This window comes from Macrobrachium rosenbergii, chromosome 2 (assembly GCF_040412425.1).
Source record: "Macrobrachium rosenbergii isolate ZJJX-2024 chromosome 2, ASM4041242v1, whole genome shotgun sequence".
Lineage (NCBI taxonomy): Eukaryota > Metazoa > Arthropoda > Malacostraca > Decapoda > Palaemonidae > Macrobrachium > Macrobrachium rosenbergii.
In genome coordinates, this window is record NC_089742.1 from 7,917,399 (window position 1) to 7,925,696 (window position 8,298).

At 37.4% G+C, this 8,298-nt stretch overlaps 1 long non-coding RNA gene across 1 annotated transcript in view; it reads left to right on the plus strand.

Annotated features, from left to right (window-relative positions):
- Window positions 1-736: 736 nt before the first annotated feature.
- The window catches only part of LOC136843750 (uncharacterized), an 8,868-nt gene continuing 1,306 nt past the window's right edge, over window positions 737-8,298 (plus strand). Inside the window, exons 1-3 of the long non-coding RNA XR_010854662.1 lie at window positions 737-1,124; window positions 1,522-1,614; window positions 7,282-8,298. The exon at window positions 7,282-8,298 is cut by the window's right edge and continues 1,306 nt beyond it. This is a non-coding gene — a long non-coding RNA (uncharacterized lncRNA). The remainder of the gene's footprint in view (window positions 1,125-1,521; window positions 1,615-7,281) is intronic.

Here is an 8,298-nt window from a genome sequence, read left to right on the forward strand (position 1 = left end):
AAATAGTTTAGTGTTAAGAATAAAACTTATGAAAAACCGTGCCCGGTGAATTCTTACCCCCTCCTGGAAAAGTAGAAAATATTAATAGACAATTTCAACCTAACTTACCGAGTCCCCTGCGTTACTATCAAGTGAAAGTCAACAGACAGAAACGGAGTCATTCATATGTGGTGCAACGCAATACAAATAAAAGTGCACCGCATAACAAATAATGGTGGCAGTTTCGGAGGATTTCGCCCAGCGCACATTTGAAAAACATTAAAGTTCACGGCCCTAGAGAAATTTACAGAGAGTGAGCAGTGACGGCGCTAAAACTAACTCTCAATTTAACAGCGCAAATAATCTCAAGACGGTCTTCAGCACTAGAAACACCAATACAACATCAACACTGTAGCAGAAGGGAAACGAAGCAGAACGAAATATTCCAAGAAGCAGTGAATCTTTTTGCGTCGATCGGAATGAAAAATTGACAGCGGTAAATCTCTGCCTAGTTTGAAACTTCCGAACATTCGCATAAGATCAACCAGAAATTCAGTTTAATAATTATATATGACCATAATAAGAACAATAGTAATAATCACGGCATAGATCAGCGGTGATTTTTATAAGAAAACGAAATTTACGAAAGAAAGAATCAGCAACTCGCGCCCTATACTACGCCGATCGCAGAAGCGGAGAAGACGAAAACAAACAGTGTTGGCGGACGTATGAAAGTCGCTAATATCTACGTCAGTTCAGTGAACTTTTCTATCGTGTACGGACTTAAATACACGAAATTCCCAAAATTTTTGGTCGCTAAAAGGGAGACTTAGCGAAAAGGTAGCGGTAGCAGAGCAGTGACGACGACGGCGACGAAGAGAGCGGCGGCGACGAAAGAGAGTGAAGAATTCGGAACGGCGATAAAGTTTAGAAGTCAACGCGTTGATAACCGCCTCTCGAAAGGAAGTGACGCCTTCAATCAACAATTTGGAAGGATTCCAAATTTTTTCTTCGCCAAATTCAGCAAATACGGACTGGAAGTCGGCCGAGCTGTGCCGAATTATCGCTGGATGCTAACGACAAATTGCGCTCAAGTGCAATCAGCGCGATCTTCAAGTGCAAGGCGACACGAAGCTAATTGAATAGTAAACATTCATTCCTAGTATCGGGGAATTATCAAGAGAATTTTTTTTTCTCTGTGAATAATTAAATTTTTTTTGTGTGCGTGAAATTTTTATATAATTATTTTTCCCTGCAGTGCGCAAATAATTTTTTTAAACATAAATAATTTAAGTAAATTATTTTTCTTTTGAATAATATTCTGAATAATATTTCCTTATTGTTGTACGAAGGAAATAATTTTTTTTCTCATATTTAGTAATTTTTTTTTACGAAATAGAAATTTTCGTTCACTTGGTGATAGAGACAATTCTGTTTAAATAATTCTATCATAATAAATTTTATTGTTAAACACTTGGCGCAGCATTTTGCAGTGGAACCCAAACAATTGTATACATAAATACTAATATCAGACTTTTTCAGATTGTGAGAGAGTCCTATGAAGGAATGAGTTAGGAAAAATTTGAATTTTTTTGTATAGAGGGATACAGTCAACTCAGCAAACATGCAATTGAAGTAAGTACCTGATTCTCAAATTAATTTTTTTTCAATTTTTCATTCTTGGAATCATTGAATATTTTATGAATTAATATGAATAACACTTTGGATGAAGTAATCTCCCGACTGCAACAGACAAGAAGCGAAGACCAGACTCCATATAACCTAAGACCTGTACCTGAACGACTTTCTAGACCAATTGATCCTAGTAATACTAGACCCAGACGTTCTCGTAGTCAAGGTCCCCCACTTAGTTTACCGAGTGCGCCTAACCCTTCAGTTGTAACCACTAACCCAATAACTTCCATTGTACCTAGAAATTACAATATGGCGCAAGCCGCCGTAATAACCCAAGCCACTAGATTTTGTGGAACAGTAGACCCAAGTAATGTAGATAAAAGTAGATTAGAAGAATATGGTGTAAATCGATGGATAGCAGACACAGAAAGCAGAATTTCAGCTGCTGGTATCACAGATGAGAGAAAGAAAATAGATGAAGCACTCTTGTATGTTAGTATGGAACATGGTGATGCACATACAGTTCTTCATTCAGTACTTTTAGGAATATTACTCTGTTTAACGAATTCAAGAAACAGTGCTTACAGTTTTGCAACCAGAAGCACAGAAAGATCCATGGTACAACATAGGAACTTTCCATCATCAGAAATATGAGGGTAATCACTTAGTTTTAGCCACTAGAGTAGAAGAAGCTATAGATAGAGTGACGACAGATATGAAAGCTGTAGGAATTGTTGTTGGAAGGAAGGATGAATTTGATGATGATGAAACAGATTTAGCTAGTATATCCAAGGTACTTAGATATATGTCATTAGGACCAATCTACGATGCTTTGGGTAAGGAAGAAAGAGTAGCCTTAAAGAAGTACTGTGATAGGAAGCCAAATGATGGAATTGTACAAACTTTGATGTACATAGAAAGGAAAGTAAAACAGAATTCATCAAGTAGTAGTGCAGATTTTACGGGAACCGTAGCTAGTGGAAACCCAAGAAATAATAGCAATCAGTCCAATAGAAACCAATCAGGGCAAGCTAGGTCTAGGTATCAGGGAAATAGAAATTCGTTTGATAGAAATGGTGGGAACAACAATAGGAGATTTAATCAATCAAATAGAAACAATCAAGGTAGGCCGCCAAATAGAGGTAACAATGGGAATACCACTGGAACTAATGGAAATAACAGTGGAAATAACAGGACTCCTGGACAGAGGGGAGCTAGTCAAGGCCAAAATTCAGGGAATAATAGGCCACAGTTCAATAGGCAGAGACAAAGTTGTGGAAATTGTGGTTATAACAACCATACAACCCAGAATTGTAGAAGAAACAAATGGTGTTCGAATTGCAATAAGACAGGACATTTAATCCAAAACTGTTGGTACAACAAACAGGGAAATTCTCAGGGGTCTCAAAATAACCAAAGTACTCAGCCTAATAATCAGAATACCTCCCCCAGTAACCCAAATCAGGGGATTCTCAGTGACAATCACAGAGAGTGCAGCAGAAAGGTCCATCCTTACAGAAAGAAATAGTGACAGTGAATAAGGATGTGTCCCCAACAGACATTACTCGAAGTAATGAAATAGTGTTTTCTGTAAAGAATTTTAATACGTGTCAGGAAGAGTTGCCTATCATACAAGTACACTTAGAAGGTGTACTGAGTTCCATATTGTTGGATACAGGCAGTACTGTAAGTATCATAGATAAAGGCACTTTAATAAAACATATAGGTTGTGAGCTTTCCCAAATGAGAGAATCCTATAGGACCATAAAGGGGATCGCTGGAAAGCAAATAAGGGCTATAGGCAATGTCAATTTAGAGATAGAAATTCTAAATAAGAAATACAGGGAAGAGTTTGTGGTGTTGGAAGAGAAATATTTTCCAGCTCAAGCTCTATTTTCCTTCCAGGCTATGAAAAGATGTGGAATTGCACTAGATTGTAGCAATGGAAGAATCACTATCAAGGAAATTGATAGAGGAAATGTTTGCTCTCTTGAAGAAGAGGAACAGTTTCAGATAAACTTGATCACTTTACCTGAGACAGCCTCATCTGAAGAAGTAGACATCCAACAGATAGAAATAGAATTTAATGCTAACCCGGGTAGGACAGTGTGTAGAAATTCAATGATAGAAGAAATAGGAGAAGATAGACAAACTACTTTTAAAAGCCTAGAAGCCACTCAGGAGGAATTCTCAGATAGCAGGTATGAACCTGATAACTCAAGTGCACGACAAGTAGATACCTCCGAAGAACTTAGTTCTTTTTCCCAACCTGACGATCCTGACACGCTAATAGATTGTAGTCACTTAATAATAAGAGAAGATACGGAAGAGAAGTATCTCAATGAGGTGTTGCTGTTAGGCAACCTAAAAATGACAGAGATAGGTTCTGTGATACTACAAGATGAAAGTTCAGATGATACTGATGTCTGTTACACTGCCGATGCACAGAATGCAGAAGAGATCTGCTTAGTTAGTACTGCCGATGATAATCTTGTAAAACTCAAATTAAACAATAGCGTTATACTGCATCCACAAGGTCTGACAAAGGTTTGTCTTAGAATTGTAACAGATAAAAACCTAGGTGATACAGATGTGTTATTAGTTAATGAAGACTTACCAGACTTTGTGAAAATGGACAATTCCTAGTAAGACTTAATGGTGGAAATTGTACGACTTATGTGTATAATTATTCTGACAAGAGACTAGAATTGCATGCCGGCATAGAATTCTGTAAGGGAATTGTGATTACTAACCCTTTACTAACCATAAGTGAAAAAGCATTTGTCTCTGTAGCTGACACAAGAGTTAAATTAGAAGGGAAGTAAATAATACAGATTTTCCTCATTGTAGGGACAGGTTAATACAGATATTAGAGAAATATAGGAGTGTTGTAGCAGTAACAGGAGATAAGTTAGGAAGGACAGATGTCCTGCAGCACAAAATAGTCATAGAAGATGGTGCTAGACCTTTTATATACCTAACTACAAACTTCCAATAAGTCAAAGACCCATTGTAGACGAGATGGTTGAAGAGATGAAGGAAGATGGAGTTGTAATACCTTCTAAGTCACCTTATAATTCACCTTTACTGCTAGTTCCAAAGAAAGACGGTACATGGAGGATGGTAATTGATTACCGTAAATTGAATTCCCACACCATCCCCTGATCGAATGCCAATGCCAGTCATTAGTGACATGTTAGCTCAATTAGGAGGTGCCAAGGTTTTTTCTAGCCTCGATTTACTGAGTGGATATTGGCAAGTTCCTCTCGATGAAGAATCCAAGCATCTCACGGCATTCAGTACTCATAAAGAACATTTGCAATTTGAGGTAATGCCGTTTGGTCTTACTTCAGCTCCTTTAACGTTTGTACGTTTAATGCTGCAAATCTTGGGAGATGTTGAAGACGTATCGGTTTATCTTGATGATGTAATAATTGCTAGTAAGGATGTAGAGAGTCATTTCAAGACAATAGAATTAGTATTAGATAGGCTCAGAAAGGCCGGTTTAAAGGTAAAAATTAAGAAATGTCAGTTTCTGAAGAAATCTCTAGAATATCTAGGACATGTTATCAGTGAACATGGTTTGAAAATGCAAGAAGGAAAGATTAAGGCTATTGTGGACTATCCAGCCCCAAGAAATTTGAAGGCACTAAGAAGATTCCTAGGTATGGTAGGATATTATCGACCTTTCATAAAGGGATTTGCTACCATAGCAAAACCATTAACTGAGTTAACTAGGAAAGATGCTAACTATGAGTGGAAAGATGAACAGGAAGCAGCGTTCAAAACACTAAAGGATATGTTGATAACAGATCCTATCCTAGTTTATCCAGACTTCGAGAAGGAATTCTACTTAGCCTGTGATGCTTCAAGTACAGGACTAGGTGCCGTCTTGATGCAAAAGGATAAAACAAGGATGAGGACTGTATACTATGCCAGTAGAGTTTTGAATGCAGCTGAAAGAAATTACAGTACAACAGAAAGGGAATGTTTGGCATTAGTCTGGGGATTACAGAAATTTAGGCACATTTTGCTAGGACATAAAATTAATGTTCTTACAGATCATAAACCCATTTGTGATCTTTTCAAGAAAAGGGCTTTTACCAATAATATGAAGTTCAATAGATGGTTCGTTAGCGTATTAGAATTTGCCCCAGAATTTAGATACATACCTGGTAAATATAACACATTAGCTGACGCCTTATCTAGATCACAAGAAGAGAACGAGAAACAAATTACCACTCATAATTTCGCCTTCAGTTGTCAAATCACAGACTTAGATTTAGACAAAGTTCGTCAGGAACAACAAAAGGATTCTAGAATAAAGGAAGTAATTGGTAACCTCTTGCAAGGTGAGAAAAATTCAGAGTTTCAATTGATAGATGGGTTATTGTACAAGACTTCAGACGAACCAAATGCTTGTTCACGTTTGTACATTCCTAATACACTAATACAAGACGTTTTAGAACTAACCCATTCATACAAGTTATCAGGACATCCTGGAATTAAGAAAACATGTAGAACAATCACTAGAAACTATTTTTGGCCTCGATGTAGTGAAGATGCTACTCGATTTGTTCAGAATTGTACCCTATGTAATATACATAAGGGAATGTCAACGTCAAGGCTCCTCTGGAAATGTATCCTTCAGAATTAAATCCTTTTCAAGTAGTCACAATGGATTTCTTAGGTCCATTCCCGAACACCATCAGAGGAAATAAACAGATTTTAGTTTTCATTGACTATTTGACCAGATACGTAGAAATTGTTCCAACTAGAAACAGAGAAGCATCAACGGTGGCAGAAGCCTTTAAGTCTAGAATTATAACCAGACATTCATGTCCTCAAGTTTTGCTCTCAGACAATGCTGCTGAATTTACTAGTGACATTCTAACGAATTTGTGTGACTTTTATGAAATACAGAAATGTCAAATAACAGCATATAAGCCAAGCTCAAATGGAGCAGTAGAAAGAACAAATCGCAAGATAAAGGATGTTCTGAAAACATTGGTAACCCCTAGCACTGAAGACTGGGACTTGACTCTCGAAGACATACAATTTACTCTAAACAACACAGTAAATGAATCAATAGGAGAAACTCCTCATTTCCTATTGTATGGCTACCAAAGAGAATGCCAAATTCACTTTTGGATGATGCCGCACCACCCAGACGTACGTACAACTACGAGGACTATATTGCTTGGAAGACAAGACGTACGTATGAGACCGTTAAAGTCACCAGGGCTAGATTAAAGGAGTTACATAAAAATCTAGTAAGTATTACAATAACAGATCCACCATACCCTCGTTAAAGGTAGGACAACAAGTTTATGTACTCAATCATGTTCTTGAAGGACCTAATATTAAAGTATCACCAAAATTTCGAGGTCCATATAGAGTTTTAGAAGTTTTGAAGTTGAATAAATTCAAGTTAATGCATGAAATTACCTTGAAAGAATCCATTGTACATTGGAACCACATTAAAGTAGTTCATTCAGAACCTTGGTCGTCTACCCAGTTAAAAGATTTGTCCAATAAAGATAAGATAGATAATAAAATAGAATCTTCAATGACCCCAAGGTATAATTTGAGAAGAAGGTAATGGCAAGTGCAATGGTAAACAAATGGAGTTGATAAGATTTTTACTGCTTGATAACATTATTTCAGCAAATGGATTGTATGGTGGTTGGCAGTGAGTCAAATTGTGAACTCACTCGTACAACTAAGGAAGGGAGCCATCATCAAGGAGCATGGCAAGGTTAAGATGATACAGGACCTAGCCATTGTTAAGATCCAGACGGACTCCATTATCGATCAGAGAGAGCAGTTAGTCCAGCTGAGCAATCAGATACAGGCAGGATTACAAAGTGTCCAAGATAGAAATTTGTACGACATGCTCTCCAAGTTGCAGAGGGACATCGATAGTGTTATGCCAAGGAAAGTAGTAAAGCGATCACTCATACCCTTTATAGGCGTCGCTTTACATAATCTCTTTGGAGTGGCGACCGATGGTAATGTTGAAAGGCTAAAGGAAAGAGTGGCACAACTTGAAAATTGGGCTTCTGAGCAGGGCACTGTCTATAATAAAGTAATAGGAAATGTCAATCAAAATCAGAAAATGATCACAGTGCTGAAAGAATTTGTGAATAGTGCCCTCCATAATGTTTCATCAGAAATTGCTAGAATCCATCAAACAGAAATGATGGAGCAACTGCTCATAGAAACAAGTAATTTCCTTCTGGAATACAAGGAATTACTCAATGCAATCATGATGGCAGGTAAAAACCTGCTGTCGCCTTTTCTGATAACCCTAGTGAAATTGAAGCCATTATTCAGAAATGTGTTGTGAACAATCACTTGAAGCCACTAGTAGAAAATATAGTGGACTATTATGGCCTGATAACAGTGAAAGTGGTAGCCAATCAAATCATACTAGTGATCCCTTTCAACAATCCAGACGTCAACTCATTGATGTCAGTCTATCCATTCCCAATGGTAGTAGATAATAAGTCCATTGTACTAGAAGGAACAGTTCGACACTTTGCCTTGCAGCATGATTCTTTCCTAGTGACTGAAATTCCCGAACATAAATTCAGGGAATGTGTCATGCTTAATGATGGTGTATATGTTTGTAACATTGTGAATTTCTATGAACCATTGAGTGCTCTTCATTGCTTAGATGAT